The sequence below is a fragment of the Lactuca sativa genome, chromosome 3 (genome assembly GCF_002870075.4).
Source record: "Lactuca sativa cultivar Salinas chromosome 3, Lsat_Salinas_v11, whole genome shotgun sequence".
In the NCBI taxonomy this organism is placed as follows: Eukaryota; Viridiplantae; Streptophyta; class Magnoliopsida; order Asterales; family Asteraceae; genus Lactuca; species Lactuca sativa.
Genome location: NC_056625.2, coordinates 146123236 through 146140937, shown reverse-complemented (window position 1 = coordinate 146140937; position 17702 = coordinate 146123236). Strand labels below are relative to the sequence as shown.

The 17702-nt window shown below is 35.0% G+C and overlaps 1 long non-coding RNA gene across 1 annotated transcript; it reads right to left on the bottom strand.

Moving 5' to 3' along the window:
* Window positions 1-11884: 11884 nt before the first annotated feature.
* On the bottom strand, window positions 11885-13227 carry LOC122197068 (uncharacterized). The gene is made up of 2 exons (XR_006189857.2): window positions 12347-13227; window positions 11885-12041 (listed from the first exon to the last, which is right to left on the bottom strand). It is a non-coding gene; the product is annotated as an uncharacterized LOC122197068 (long non-coding RNA).
* Window positions 13228-17702: the final 4475 nt, after the last annotated feature.

Genomic DNA, 17702 nt, shown 5'->3' with positions numbered 1-17702 from the left:
ATGTATACAAATCATATATATCCTAGATCTGATAGGCCTTCGAATATGTGATACTACTTTATATCCACATCCAAACAAGGAAAAGGAAGTAGAGCGAAACCAAACATTCTTAGCCTATGAGATCCTTACTATATATAACCTTGGAAGTATACACTTTGTAATCGTAGGTATATCAATAAGGATCTTTTTAGTTTTCACACAAGGTTATTTATGATTCCCAAAATACCCCTATGGTATTTTAGTTTCTTGTTTGATTCTTAACTTCTGAGCATGCTTCTGGGTTTATTGTTAGTCTTTTAGTATCGTAAAATACTCCTATAGTATTTTAAACTTTGTGTTTGGCTCTAGCATTCCTATTTGGTAAGTTTCAGACCTGTTGCAACACCACCATCACTCCCAAGCACACGTTCATCGCATCTCGAATAAATATAGTTGATAAGGTTATATTTATTTCAGCTTACGATTACATAACTGCCTAGGTTTGACGGTAATAATCAACATCCAAAGACTTTTATTCTTTTTCTTCTTGTGATACTTTGTTCGGGTGTTTAGATTCTGGATGTTCTTATACTTTGGTAAAATATGGTTATATTTTAAAGTATAATTCTTGGTCAGAGTGTTTTATCCCAATGTATTTATAGGATGTATATCTTTTATGATTAGATATACTGAGCTCACTATAAACAATGCTCTGATACCAATCTGTCACACCCCAAAACCGGAATGGTGGAAACGTTCTAGGGTGGAGGACATCATGTCAAGTATCACATCAGATGTAGTATAGTAGTCAAAGTACAACAACCATTGCATTAATAGTAATAATTTTACATATGTTACATTTCATAGCAACAACAAATTAAATACAGAACATAACATAGATGCAACTTGGTTCTAGGCTAACTTCGCCAAAGCTCCCGGTATGTACCTATCTACCGATGACCTGAGAATACAAGTTATTTTGAAAGCGAGTATCAGCATTTTTAAATGCTGGTGAGTTCATAAGTACTTAATGACATTTGTATAAATACACATTTTTTCTTCAAAATAACCTCATGAAAGATGGTAGTTTAGAATATACAGAGTATTAGAATTCTTTCCAGAAAATCCTATATTTTCTAAATAAAAGTAGTCTTCTACCTAGACCCAATTGTTTTGTGTTAAACCAAGGAGTATCTCTATTAAAAGTAGTCTTCTACCAAGACCCAATTGTTTTGTGTTTAAACCCAGGAGTATCTCTATTAAAACTAGTCTTCTACCAAGTCCCAATTGTTTTGTGTTTAAGGGGTAATTTCCCCAAAAGTACTTTCATTATCTACATATAGTTTTTACTTTAAAGGGATTGTGAGAAAAGTCACAAGTAAAAATAGTAGGGAAAAATAATATTTTACCTCACCAGAAACACTGCTGGCTAAAAGTAAATAAAACCTAGACTCCAGGCAGGACGCCTCGCAAAGCTTAACGGTAAATAAATCATAGACTTTAGGCAGGACGCCTTGCAAAGTCTAAAAAGGTAAATGAATACATAGACTCTAGGAAAGTATCGTATGGACAATACGCCTGGCTCAGTCTAAAGGAGAATAATACATAGACTCCAGGAGGGTATCGAATGAACAATACACCTGGCTCAGTCTGAAATAGAATAAAAAGGGTGAATGTGAACTCGTATGTAACCATGCTGATTGACGATTGAATCCTTGATGACCCTCCAGGTCTCGCGTAGAGTTAGTAACATTATGTCACCCATGGGCCTTACCGGCTCGGACTGTAGCTAGCAGTCAGGATGCGGGAGTGTCTGTCCCGTATAGATCTATACACATGATGTCCGCTCTCCCTCCAGGAGACTCTGGTTACACTGCGATGGCGCTATGAAGCGTCGTATCGGGGAATAGTGTGTCACATTCTATACAAAGTATTATAATAATAGTATAGACTCATGAATGAACTGACTTTTGTGGAATTCTTCGTATTAGAAAGAGTAAATAGAACCTCCTAACTATTCCTATAATAGTTATTAATGTTTCAGGTATAAGAACAATGAAGGGAAGGATGCCTTTGCTACCCAAAGGAAATGAACTGGTTGATGGAAACCTTTATGACTATATATGTATACATGATATATAACTAATAATTAAATGACCTTCGGATGGATAACCGATTCCCCAGAACCACATCCAAACAAGGAAAAGGAGATATGGCGAGCTAGCCTTCCTAAGTCGTTTAAGCATTACTTATATAACTATACATATACATGCATGCATTTAACAATATAAAAGCATGAAAAAAACTTTGGTAGAATCTTTGGAAAACTTCACAATTTAGAATTTATGACTTGATGTCAGTTTATAAAACAAGCCTTGAAAACCTTTGGATAACCTTCGGAAAATCTTTGATAATCTAAAAGAGAAATTTATAATTTACAACAAGATTTGAAAACAAGATTTGAAAACCTTCAGCTGGATAAAACAGTTTGACAAGCAAAAGCTATTTTTATATACAGTTATTGATCACATGTGATTGATCTAATAACTCTATAGTTTAACTTGTATTCCCCCCATAAAAGCATTTAAAATCATTTAAAAGGTTGATTCAAGGGTATGAACTCACCTGGCGTGGGTGATTCGGTTGAATGGACGATATAGGATGCTAAGTGTTAAGTGAGGACTTGACCACACACACGAATCCTATTTAACATGTAATGAAACATTTAAGTATCTAATTAGTCATTTAACTACCAATTATGCAAGTAAGGACATCCTAAGGCATGGAAACACTTTACTACAAGTGCTAGGAGTACCAAGGGTTGCATATAAAGAGAGTATGGCCTCACATTGGATTTTACTCCTCAAATGGTGGCCCTTAGGGGTGTTTACGGTTTCTGGACCATAATCCCCATGAGTTTATGGCCGTAAACTCATGGTTGTGGTGTCATTGGGTGTTTAAAGGTCTTATATCACTCAAGGAATTATGCTAGACTCGAATCAAGGGCTAAGGAAGTGACTAGGGCTTGAAATGGGCACTTTTTGGAGTTTACGGTCCTTGGACCACTCCCTTGGCAGTTTACGGCCATAAACACATGAGTTTACGGTCGTAAACTCATGTTAGTCCATTTCTTTTGTGCTTTGGTGGTTCTAGGCTATGCATGCAAGGTTATAGTCACTTATACAAGCATTGCAGGGTGTTAAGGGCACTTAAACACCCTTAGAATGTGTTTACGGTTTTGGGAGACCTTCCCAAACTATAAACTCAAGTTTGTCCCTTCATTTCATGTTCTTGGGGTCCCTAGTTCATGCAAGTAAGGTTCTACTCCATCACACAACCATTTGAAGGCATTAGGGGCATCTAAACACCTTTTGGAGGTGTTTACGATTTTGGGATGGTCTCCCCAAACCGTAAAACCATATGAACATGAGGAAATGATAATTTTCGGGTGTAAGCAAGTTCATACTAAGCACACAAGAAGCTAGGGCAGGTGTACTTACGTTCTAGGAGCTTGAATGATCGTTTTTGGCCAAGAACACTAGTGTGTGTTCTTGGTGTTCTTGAAGAACACTTGAAGATCTAGCCAAAAATCGAAAATACATGGATGAAGTGTTGTAAAAATACTAGATTAAGTGTTATATGAACAAATCTAGGTAAGAAACACTTAAGTTTTTGGCGGATTCGACGGAAATGGAATATGATACTTGAGAGAATTTCTTGGGTGTTCTCAAACTAGGAAGTGAAAAATAAGCAAAAATGACTAAGTTTCATATTTATACTCTCGGGGGTTTGCGGTCGTAAACTCCGAGTTTACGGCCGTAAATTCCAAATTTTTGGAGTTTCGCGACTTACGTGGTACACGGCAACTCTAAAATTATGCTTCCTTATTTTTGTTTGCTTGACGAATATTATTTAAAATATTCAAAAGGGATTAAATCCGGCCAAAAATGTTTTGGGATAAAGTTGGCTAATTTTTTTTTGAAGTACAGAATTGCGGAGTTTATACAAATAAAAATTTCAGGTTGTCACAACAGCGAACAACTCCCACCCCAAATCTAGCTAAGGTTCTCATCTTCTTTGTTGAAATTTATATGTTTGAAGCTTTTTTTTGTTGCTGAAGTTTATTTGTTTGATGCTTAAATCTTTCGCTCAGGTATGTTTCTTATGCTACTTCCTTCTTTCTAGATCGTGAAAAAAAAAAGAATATAAGCCCCACTAAAACCCATGGAACCCTATTTGTGCTTCGATTTTCTAACTCTCGGCTCTTTTGTGCTTTGAATAGACTTTCATCTATTTGTGTTCTTTATTTCATCATATCTTTATTGTCTGATCTCAATTGACTCATGTTTTACCATATAGGACTTCTATGGCTACGACCCACATGAAAGAGATTTTCTTACCTGGAAACTAGGATTTTGATTTGTTGTTCTCTTCAATGGAGTTTCAATCAAACTGGTTTAGGTAAACCCCATTCTCTACATCTCCTCTTTTTTTCCAATCTTTTAATAATTGATTCTCTCTATTGATTTTTTAATTTATTTTGACGTATCTTTGATTTTCATTTTATTTTTGCATTTAGTTGATTTTTTTGCTTTTGAAGCTTTCTACATTAGTAAGTTATACAGTCCTGGTTGGTCAATTTCCTTTTGATTTGTTAGTTAAAAAGAAGCATTTGAAGCTTTCCTTTTGATTTGGCAATGTCCAAGATCACTAGAAGTGCTTTCCTTCATCATAACAAACCATTTTTACTGGGTTTGATTTAGAAATTTGTGGCAGAATGAAGACCAAATATTTTTAGACATGCTATAGTGGTTTCCTTAAAAGGGGATAAACATGAGAAAAGAAATATATACTAGAATTGAATGGGACAAATCCGAAGATCTCATAATTTTGATCAAATTTATCAGGGAAAAAGGTAGGAAGTGGAATGTTTAATGTTTAAAAGTAAAGCATTGAAAAAGTTTCAAATCTGGAATTTCAAGTTTGGATGCAATAAAAATTGATCAGGTCCTTAAGGGTAAATGTGAAAACTTAATTTGTTTGTTGCTCAGCTTATTATGATGTTAAAATATAAGACGGTTTTACTATTTGGTATGTGTAACTCTTTTATACTGACTTCATCCATGGGTCGTTAAAAAGGTAATAACGAAGTTGTTAAATAAATGAAAATTATAAGAAAAAATTGCAGCTCAATTCATTTGTTTTTGACAACCGATATCAATGAATTTAGAAGGCGTCTTAAGGAATATTTTGCAGCTCACAATGTTGGTTGCTGCCTCAACTTCATATACGTTCAACATAATCACATGGTGAAATCACCAACCAAACGTGGTGTTTTATAGTAGCCTTTTGCAACTTACTTTAATTTATTTTTATTTGTACAGTTTTTTTTGTTAATCATAACAATCTATTCTCTTTTAATTGTTTACCATAGCATGTTATTTTATTTTATTAGAAAGAAGAAGTGTGTTTTGTGCACTGAACATGTTTTTTAAAGTAGGATGCTATAAGAAACAATTCAGTAAAGTATGACACTATTTATTGCACTAAACATGATTTATGAATCTGTTATTATATATTCACTTTGCAACCTGAGTGTATGTACTAAATAGTGTCATGCTATCAGTGTGCCCTTAAGTTGAAATAAGATCTTGCCATTGGTTTTTGTTAGTAATAATATCATATTCTGTTTCTATGTTTTATATAAATTGACTCTATTGTTCAGAAAATTTAGCAAGAATATATTGTAAATAAATAAGTTATTTGAAATGTTCTATTATTTTATATTTTATGAAATAAATAAATAAATATTATTTTTATCAAAGAAAAATAGAGATAAATATTATATTTATGCTATTAAACCAGCAACAATTAAATTCTATTGTATTCTTTAAATTACAACTAAACATTTAATGTATGTGGTATTCTTTAAATTACAATTATAATTTATATATGATTGTGTTTTATCAAAGTATAACTTTCTTTACAATGAACGGATTTTAATTTAGCATACCAATTTATAGGATCTGATTTCAGTAACATTCTTTTTTATAAAAGCCTAATATGATCTTAATAGAAAATATGACACATGCCTTCCATAAAAAACAACTAATGCATTGTGGTATATGGACTATAATATGTTTACGAAAAAAATATTTTTGCAAAAAAAAACTTCCCCCTTAAAGGGAATTTGGCCTGCATATATAAGCGTTTGAGGATCGTAAGAACTAAAGAATTATTAATATTTTGTAACTTGGTTAATACTTAATGATTTTATATTTTTAAGGTTTGATCTCATGGACGCGAGAAAACTATTCACCGAAATGTATTAATCACTGTCTAAAAACTATTCGCACCCGTCGATTAGCATGGATAAACGGCTAGTATATATATATATATATATATATATATATATATATATATATATATATATATATATATATATATATATATATATATTCATGATCTTTTACGAACCTATATTTTTCATTGAACTCTATGTACTTTTTCGTGTGAAAAAATTAATAAATGCTATTAACTACATCATCACCGTCCACCACCCACCACCACCACCCACTACACCTCACAACTACCGCCACTGCCACCCACCACCGACTACCCCACCGCCTGTTGATTATCAGAACCAATAGACACCCAAAGAAACCAATAAATAATATTGACAATTATATGTCGATTGGTTGCGAATAATAAATCTAATTTTTATTAATATGATTACCAAGTTTTGTCAAGAAACCAGATCAATCCTTCTCGATTAGATCTGGTTATAAGAAAGGTAGAAGAAGAGTGTCATTTTTTTGGATGAAAGTAAATGCATGACAGTAAAGTAAACCCCACATGTTGATGGTTGATCTTGATTTTGAAGAACTATGCCGATCAGACTCCTGCCCTTAAAGGTTTTTACTTCACTTCTATTGGTTGATTTAATGTAAACTTATCCTCTTTCCAACAACAATGGAAAACAATAAACGCAAAGTGGATACTCATAAACTTAGGAAGAAGTCACAAAGAGAGAGAGAGAGAGAGAGAGAGCGAGAGAGAGAGAGAGAGGCGAGTTGTTATTATCATGTGTGGAATACAACTCCTAGGGAGCTTTACTTATAGGTGTCGAAACCCTAAAAGAAAATAATGGGCCCTCATTGGCCGGACACTAGAAAACCTAGGGCGATGCCTTGCTCTCTAAGCAAGTAGTTTTTTATGCCTTCCAGAATATTGCGACCTAATTTTCACGAAGTCAATGACAGTAAACCGACTTGACCCGAACTCACCAAAAATAAAAGCTCCTCAACTCCCAGCGATAAATGTCTCGTGAAGTGTTAAGTGCACCTAAATCGCCCCATTTTGTGCATTTACGACATTAGTTAGGCTACGCTAGGCACGCGTGTGGGCTTGTCCTATTTCTTGGATCCATGAAAGCCTTTGAAGGCCTATCAAGAGAATAAGCTTATAAACCCATAAAAGTTTCTTCCTCCTGCTAATTTGGGATACCAAGGAAATTACCAACGTGCAATTCTTTTATACAAGTAAAATTCCAACACCACCACCACCATCACACCATCACCACCCCACCATTACCGCATCCGCACCCACCACCACCAACATCCCCATAACCCCCCCCCCCCCCCCCCCTTAATTGTCACTGCTACTCATCGCTCGTGTAATGTCCCAAAAATTATGAGGTAACAATTTCATTTTTAATACAATCAAAACACCAATTATCTTTTGTTCAAATATTAAAAGCATATTATAATAAAACAGTTATCAGAGTACAATCCCAAAATCATCATAACGCGAAAACATGGGTGGATGCGCTGCGATCAAGCCGAGCTCTTTCCTTTTTTTTGCTCTTGTCTTCAAATTTCATTCACTAAGCAAAAAGCTTCTTAAAAATTAAATTGATTCTATTTATATTTATAATTATATTGAATATATTGAAGGGTTTGTTAGAATGCCACCTATAAGGGAATGTTAGTCAAAATGGTGCATAATCTCGCGAATTACTTCTGAATAAATTCAGAAATCATATGTAAGAATTATATCATTTCGTAATTTATTGGAAAATCCACTTTAATTCTCTATCAACCAATATGATCACTTTGTGGCCTTTATATTAAAGCCACTTTGCCATCTTTGATTGGATGAAAACATCTATCTAAAGTGTGTAGTGAAGGAGAAGAGAAAATAGTAGGGGAAAGAAGAAAATCTGGAAGTACCTGACACAGAAATTGAAAACCATAAGCACGAAGCTTAGTGAGTTCCCAAAATACCACATACTAAACAAACATACTGCCAGACATATCTGGGTGCTACCATTTCGATTTATTTCAACTGGTACTACCAAGCATATTTGGGTGCTTACCTACCCCTTCGGTCTATTTCAACCGGATACTATCAAGCATATATGGGTGCTTGCAATCCTTTTCAGTCTATTTCAACCGGATACTATCAGGCATATTTTGTTGCTTGCAATCCCCTTCGGTCTATTTCAACCGGATACCGGGTCTATATCACATTACTCCTAACACATAATATCATAACAAAATCACATAATCATCAAGCAAATATAGGCATAACTGACAATTGTCACAAAGACAATCAACACACTACATCATAAAGTAGCAAGCCGACATTGGTGCCTTTGACCCACGGATACTGCGAAGGAAGACTCACATCAAACCGTTGATAAGCAACTAGCTGCTCTGGTCGCTAAACCGGATAACCAAAAGTCCAAGGCCTAATCCATAATCCAACTTCCTAAAGGGTAAAAAATTATTTTACCCATTTCATACTTGGCCCAAAACCAAGATCCATCCCATTAGCACAAAAATCCCTAATCTCTAAATGTCAACCCATAGGCCAAAGTGGCTTAACTTCCTAATTAGGCCCAAAAACCATTATGGGACCAATACTAAGAAAGTCCACAGACTAACCATGGCCCAAAGTCAAAAGTCCAATGGCCCAACAAGGCCTAAACCTTAAAGGCCCAAAATTGACTTACTAGGGAGCATGCCTTGCGTACCAGAAGGGTACGTCCCACATACTCACTCTCAAAGCACAAAGTACAAGTGATTAATTCCGAATTCCAGCATTACGATGAGCGTACCTCCACGTACACCCAACGTACTCGTCAGGGACCTAAAAATCAACATTAAGATCTTAATGGTTAAGACAATGACTCCCAAATTCATATATGACCCTAATGAGATGTCTTAACATGTAAAGTTGGCAACTTTACCCCCTTTTCATGGCTTAATGGGACCAAAACCTTAATACAAACCATAATGAGCACCCAAGCTTATGCATGGTCAAACACAAATCATCAAGATGATGTTTTTATGAACAAGTGACTTCACAAATGCCAAGATCCAACATTCTAAGCTCATGGAGTAGCTCATAGACCAAAATAAACCCAAAAAATTCCATAAACTAGATCTAACACCTAGAGTCATCAAGTTAGAAATTTTATACATCCAGAAGATAGATCAAGGTGCACAAAGACTGGATCCAAAAGCTCGAAGAAATCCCATACTTCTCTAAGAAGCTCTCTCTTCTTCAATAATAACTAAAATGCATGAAAATACTCATAAAGCTCAAGGATCATACCAATGGAGGTTAGGGTGTTTCAAGGGTTTAATGGGATGGAGGCTGAAGATAATAAGGTTTGGTGTGGAGTTAAGGAGCTTAAATAAGGTCCAAGACCCTAAATTAGGGTTTGGGTTTGACTAGAGTATGCCATGTGTAACTGTGGTACACCTAGCGCACTCCAATGAGCTCACACGACTCCTTTGCCTAGTACGTCGTGCGTACTTCCCAAGTACGCCCCACGTATTGGTCTGGGCCCTAATCCTTTAATCTTTTGAATGCCATATCTTCTTCGTTCTATGCCCGATTTTGATGGTCCTTATATCCACAGAACGGTGACAAGTAGCTCTACACTTCTATTAACTCATCCTTACATTAAAACTTCCCGAAGTAAAATCTAAAATTCAAAAAAATCCCGTACCGACACTTTACCGATATACCCCTTGGCTTCAAAACACAAAACGAACTCCCAGATCGTCTAACTTACCTTACCCACGCCCAATGGGTCTAAATCCCTCCTTCCCAAAGGCCCTAAGCCTTATGATAACCGATCTTCGGGTCACAGTCCCAAATTAGGACACAATTCGGAAACATGAGTTACATCTCGCCACCACACCACCACTCACAACACTCACCCTCACCACCGCCATTGTCATCATCATCGCCACCCACTAGAACCAACCACCTATTACCACCCCATCCCCGCTATTTGCACCACCATCACTGCCCCACCCCACCACCAACACGACAACACTCCCAATCACTACCATCCTGCTGCCATCTCCACCCACCACCACCCCTAACATCACTACCATCCCTGTCACCACAACCCTACCGCCATGACCACCATTAGCACTCCCATCACCACGACCACTACAAACACCACCCCCACCATCACTGTCACCGTTATTACCATTGTATACTTGATATATTCACACATAAATATTACATTATATATCCACTATGAATATTACATAGTATACTTACATATAAATATTGCACGACAAATTCACATCGGAATAAATATTTTATATGTTATTTACATGTGAATTTTCATATGTGAATATACCATTTAATATTCACAAAGTGAATATATCATGTAATATTCATATTAGAATATATTATGTAATTTTTACATATGAATATTGCATGACATTTTCGAAGGTGAATATTCGTATATGAATATATAATGTAATATTCACACATGAATATAGTTTTTTATGTTATTCACATATTAATATTTATATGTGAATATACTTTTATATATTATTCACATATGAATAAGCATGACAATGTTTTTTTTATCGTTTTTATTTTTTTAGAAGTTATTTTTTTTTCAAAAATATTACCCAGTTTTTAAATCCAATAACTTTTTTGCATCAGCTCTCGTCGTACCTTTTTTTTTTGGAAAAATCTCTCATTACATGTTATATTAATATATGAATAAAATAATTTAATTGATTATTATTATATTTTATTTGTTATTCACAAGTGAATAATTTGTTTATTATATTTTTATAATAGTTAATTCGTTATTCACATATGAATAAAAACATCTATTAGATTTTTGTTAATGAATAAAACATCTATTAGATTTTTGTTAATGTTCCTTCCATATTCACATATGAATTACTCGTATGTCATTTTTTTTTTAAAATTAGTTTTCCTCAAATATTATATTCTCATGTGGATAAAGGGTTAGTTATATTTTTATTACAACTAGGTGGGGAACCCCGCGTTGCGGGGGTCAGATGCGACAACTGTTTCCGTTGTTTGTTCTTTGTAAATGTTAGTTGATCAACTATTTGTTTATAGTTCGAGTATTGTTATAGGGCAGTAATATTGTTTCGTCAATACTTTTAGGTAAAGTGATGATAACAAAATAGAAGAAACGACCTACACATTTCATCGAATGCCTGGTGGACGCCGATTAAAAGTTCATCCATAATAGTAGAAACATAGATATTATCTCCAAATCTTCCTGACAAAAGCAGAAAATTACAGAGTAAAGAGCCAAAACAATAAACCCTGAAGAAACAAACAAGGAAACTAATCTTGGTTCGAAAAGATGTCAAAAGCTTTCTGCGAATTGTATATTCAACTTTCACCCATGTGAATCTACTGCCACTCCTAATTGAACATCATCACACAAATGAGAAAACAACCAAGTCCCTGTAACAAACAAAGTAACACAAAAAATCTCTGTAACAACCAACAACCAATACTTAGAATCTAATGTAACGTACAACTTGTATCAAACGTGTTTGTGTTGATGTATTCTGGAAACCAACATAACAAATACTGATAAGGTAGTAGGAATAAAATATCATAGAATTTTTGGGGACTAATACTTAAGAGTAACAAACATGTGTCGATATGGTTTCACTAAAAGAAAATGAAAATGAACACCAACAACTTTTCGTCCGACAAAGGTGTTACAGGTCCATACTGTAACGGTGACCCTGCATAAAAATTAAATGTTAACATTAGAAAACAAAAACCCATGATAAAACGACAACATATAAATTCATATCATATGACAAACACATACATACCATATCATATATTCATAATTGCATAAAGAGCAGGTCATACACATACATAGAGATTAGGTGTCACAGAAAATATATGGACCAAAACACACACATACATATAAATTAGATCTTACACACACATGGCAGCTAACACACACACACAGATACACATGACATCCCACATATAAACCCAAAAATCAAATTAGTGGCTACATGGCTTTAGGGATTTTTACCTAACAGGTTATGTTCACTTGTGAAGTAAAATAAAGGCCACACAAGATCATTGGATCGAGAGAGATGATAGTAGCCGATCACTTATGGGTGGAAGAAGTGTTCAAATTAAGAGCCAAGCACGAAGAATAGATACATATCACTCAGGCAACCCACGTTGAGGACACCATGGGTGGCTATCCATCATCGTAATCTGTTGGAAAGCCCGTTGTTTCCTCAGCGTCTGATCAAGAACCCTTAGTCTGGGAGTCTCTCCTCTCATTGCATCAGGGGAAGAAATGTCTTTTTCTCCCATCGCCTTCTTTGTCACCTTGATCTGACTTACAATTCCATCTCTCAAACACCTAAAATGTCTTGACATTTCCTTTGAAGTGAAAGACGAATAAACTATTGTTGCACCAACAAAGGGTGTTGTTTTCATTTCAGATGTATGCTTCAATTTATTTTTTCCGGTATCCAACTACTACAGTTGTTTTCCTTTATCCTACTACATAAAACCTTTATACAAAACAATATGTTAAGGTAGTATCTTTTATAAAACACATTGAAAGTTAATATATACAAATAAGCAAAAAATAAGTAAATACTCAACTATGTACACAATAAAAGATTCGGGAAGGTGAATGCACATCTCACAATTATCAGTTGTCACCATCTCCAACAGATGCCAGATACTGCAGTGCAAAGTTTGATGTTTCTGTCTTTCCAGATCCACTTTCACCCCCAACAACAATAGACTGGGTTTTACCATCTGGAAGAATTATCAAGAAAGAATATTCACACTATGAATTTTGATCCAACGATTCAATATGAACTGTTTATTGAATCTCACATTTCATCATATTGTTGTAAGCAGTGTCAGCTGTAGCATATACATGAGGGTTCTCGGAAATCTTGTCCCTATAAGCAGTGACATAATCGTCTCCATAAATTTGAACATCTTTGAAGGGATTGATTGCTAATAGGATGGGTCCCGCCTTACTCTACAAAAGCAAACCGATGTCTAAGCCAAATAAGTAAAGTAAACACATTGCTTTTTGAAGTAACCACATTAAGACATCTTTTTTCTGCTCTTTCATTTACATTTAGATTTTTCATTTTATTTCATTTTTCGGAATACATATTTTTCTGCTCTTTGAAGGGATTGATTGCTAATATTTTTTTTTTCTGCTCTTTTAGCTTCTCATTTTATGTCAAACACATATTGTCCATCTTTTATTTCAGACCTGGATCATATTCTATTTTATTATTGAACTAAAAATGCACAATTTCATATGTGAAAATAATAGCCTTAATAAATACTTACTTTTTCAAAATTGCATTGATCACAGTGTCCTTAGCAGCAAGCAATGCTAGAGATGTCTATATTTATCAACAAAATTGCTAACCATGGGCCCCATAAGTCAACTATACTGCTATAATGAAAGTCAAAGGGGATAGAATATGATGTGGCAGTTAAGTAGGGGTAGGGGATCCACCATAGAAAATTTACAACACATGTGACACTTGCTTGGGGAAGTAAACGCAAATACTGCTCTTCAGCTAACTCCAAGGGAGTTAAGACAATTATAATCACCTGAAACAATAAAAGTCACACAACACTGTTAGAGTAGAATTTGCATAAACTCTAATTCCAGATTACTGAGGTAAAAAGACCAGACCTCTTCTTTCATGTCAAATTTCCGAGAAGCTGATTCCTTGACTATTGAGCAAATCCTTCCTTTTGAATGTGAATCAGCACTGAAAACTTGAGAGAAGAAATTATTTACTGTGTATTTGTGACAACCCAAAAATTTCTAGCTTGCATTCTTCATTTCTTATCAATAATAGACTCGTTTTGCTATCTTGTAGTACCATTTAGGGTCTATTGGAGCGTTCTAAACGTGTTATAATCAAGGTTGGAGTGTGGAAATGGGTTAACTCAAAGTGTAGGAATCAAAAAGAGGCCAAACACTCCAACACAAGGAGTGTGCGGCCACACACTTGAGTGTGCGGCCACACACATGTGCTTGCGGCCTCACACCCTTCCCAACCGCACACTCCACCTATATATACCACACTTAGTCATTTTTGAACACTTCTTTCACTTCTTCAAGCATAGAACTCGAAATCCTCTCAAGTATCATTCAAATCTCCTTGAAGATCTTCATAAAAGGCACCAAGAACACCAAGAACACCAAGAACACCATGTTTTATGGCAGCACACACTTGTGGTAGCACACCTGGCCGCACACATGGACGTACACATGTGCTGGCTGCACACCTGGCCGCACACACACATATAGTGTGTATTTTGGCCATACACTCCCTTGTATAGCCTTTTAAACCTTCATACAACCACTTCGGGTTGTAACACTTCAATATAAGTGTTCACTAGTCCCTAAGGTGGTCCGAATTCAATAATTAATTGTTCATAACACTAATTATATTCATATATATGCCAATATATGCTAAATAGGATTCGCGTGTGTACTCAAGTCACCACTTGATACTTAGAAACTGATCCAACATTTTCATCAGAACCACTTACTACAGGTGAGTTCATACCCCTTAATCAATGTTTTAAACTGTTTTTAAATGTTTTATGGGGGGGATACAAGCAGAATTATGCTAATTATTATATCAATCACATGTGATTAATAAGTAGCATTCAAATGATTGGCTACTCATTAGCCGTTTTACCAAACAGTTTCCTTCAAATGTCTTTCATAAACACTTTATGTGTTTAAAGCTCCTTATTTCTCCGTACATTTTACTCTGTATATTAATTTTCAAATGTATTTACAATTGTGTTTCAAACAAATGTTTCTTTATACTAAACGGTTTTATCAAACCCATACCTTCAAACCGTTTTATAGATTGACATCAAGTCGATCTTTTCTTAAGATAATAATTATGTTCAAAGGTTTTACAAAATTTATTTATGTTCTTATATTATAAATTGCATGCCTCTATATGTATAGTTATATAAGAAATGTTTAAAAGACATAGGATAGCTATCCACCCTATTTCCTTTTCGCGCTTGAGATGTGGTCTGGTGGGATATCGGGTACTCATCCGAAGGTCGTTTAAATATTAGTTATATAACATATATACATATATAGTCATAAAGGCCCTTCCAGTTCATCCCATGCCCTTGGGTAGCAAGGGTATACATCCATGTGAATACGTACCAGTTAGATTTCTAGTAAACTACTATATGGGTAGTTTAGGAAGATACTAGAACTATTACTAGAACGCGATATCATACTATGAGTCAGTTCATTCATGAGTCAATACTTACTACTAGAAGAACATATATGACTATACGAGAGAAGAACATATACAACTATACTAGAGAAGAACATATACAACTATACTAGAGAAGAACATATGCAACTATACTAGAAAGAGAACATATACAACGATACCAGAACGATTACATTACTATACTTGCTAGATAGAGAGAGAACACACATTACAGCTAGCACACGTAGAACATTATAGTACACTAGTATACTATTACATGATCACACTTACATAAGTACAATTACATGATCACACTTACATGAGTACACTTACATATACATAGAACAGACGTCACTAGGTGCTATAGCATGGAACCAGTTCAGGATCTAACTATACCGATGAATCACAATGAAATTGTGATTGTTATATCGAGTATACATGATCATAGTAATGTGGATGCCCACGACTTGCAGATATCAGGGGTCGTGGGTAGGTCCCAAAATCCCTTTGATAGGGAAGCGTACAGCCTGGGATCTAGACATCACATTATACCTTATCCCTCAAATAAGGCAGCTGAGTACCGATGTAGTTATTTATTACAAATGCTACAGTACTTACAAGATTGCCTTAGACTTAAGGTAATTGGTACGGTTGTAGTTCGATACTACCCCATAGTACTATTTCGTTTTCCTATGTACATTCACTTCGTGAACATTCACACGACGCACGGTAATGTAGAAACTATATTTTTGGTTAATGATAGTCATACTTGGGAAAATACATACTCTTACAAGAGACACACGCTCAGACACTAGATGCCTTGGTAGAAGGCTACATTCAGAGCAGTTAGGTCTTGGTAGAAGACTACATTGAGAACAGTTAAGTCTTGGTAAAAGACACCTTTTGTTACTAATAGGAATCATAGGGATTTCCAGGGCTTTTCAAACGTTTACAGTTGTTTTACAAACATTTTCATATATACAGTTCACTTACATTTTCAATACTTACAATTCGTATACATACAAATACTTACATTTCAAATACATACAAGTATTTACATACAAATTAAGACAATAAAATACTTATGATCTCACCAGCTTCAAAGCTGATACTCTCTTTCAAAATTACTTGTACCAATGCAAGGATTAAGGAAGATGGAGCTCGTTCAAGACTCATCTTTCATTTTGATTTATTCATTAGTGTCTATTATACATATCAGAATATATTTGTATTAAAATTATATTATTAATGCAATGGCTGATGTTGTTGCTTGTTTACTACTTTTCATTGTTGTGATACTGTAAATGATGTCCTCCGCCCCAGAACGTTTCCGCCGTTCTTGGTTTTGGGGTGTGACAGATTGGTATCAGAGCATTGTTTATAGTGAATTAAGTATATCAACGCATAAAATATATACTAACTATAAATAGATAAGGGATTAAAAATACTCTGACCAAGAGTTTATACTTTAAATAATAAAACATTTAATAAAGTATATGTGCCTGCATTCATACTAAAATCAGTGTTACTAGGACAGTAAAAAAGAATTACGATTGTTGGGCAACGCAAGTGGGCTTAGAGACATATGGTCAAAACTGGGAAGATATAGCCTGATCACCTATATTATCCGAAGGTTGACTAGCATGTGCCTAAGTTTAATTGTGTGGTTGCAACAATGCTAAAATCTTACCAACCCTACCACAATGAGAACAATAGAACATAACATTATACTTAAAATACTATAAGAGTATTTGGTGTTACTATAAGTACTTTATACTTGAGAACTAAAACGGGATCTTCATTATCAAGTTGATAGTTGCTAAGTGGATACACTAAGGCTATGTGTAATTAGGATGTTATAGACTTAGAATCTGTGAAAATTTTACTTTACCCTATTCTGTGTGAATTTGGAGTTAAGGTCACTTATTCGAAGGCCTATCCTGTTTTGATTACGTATAACCGGAAGGGTTCGGAGTGGACTTGGGAGCCGGTGGAAGAAATGATGGAACATTACCCCGAGCTGTTTCAGGATCGAGCAGCAGACTTCGAGGACGAAGTCTAAAATAAGTGGGGAAGATTTGTAGCACTTGGTTCCTGGTGCGTATGACGTATCTAACTAATTTACATTTT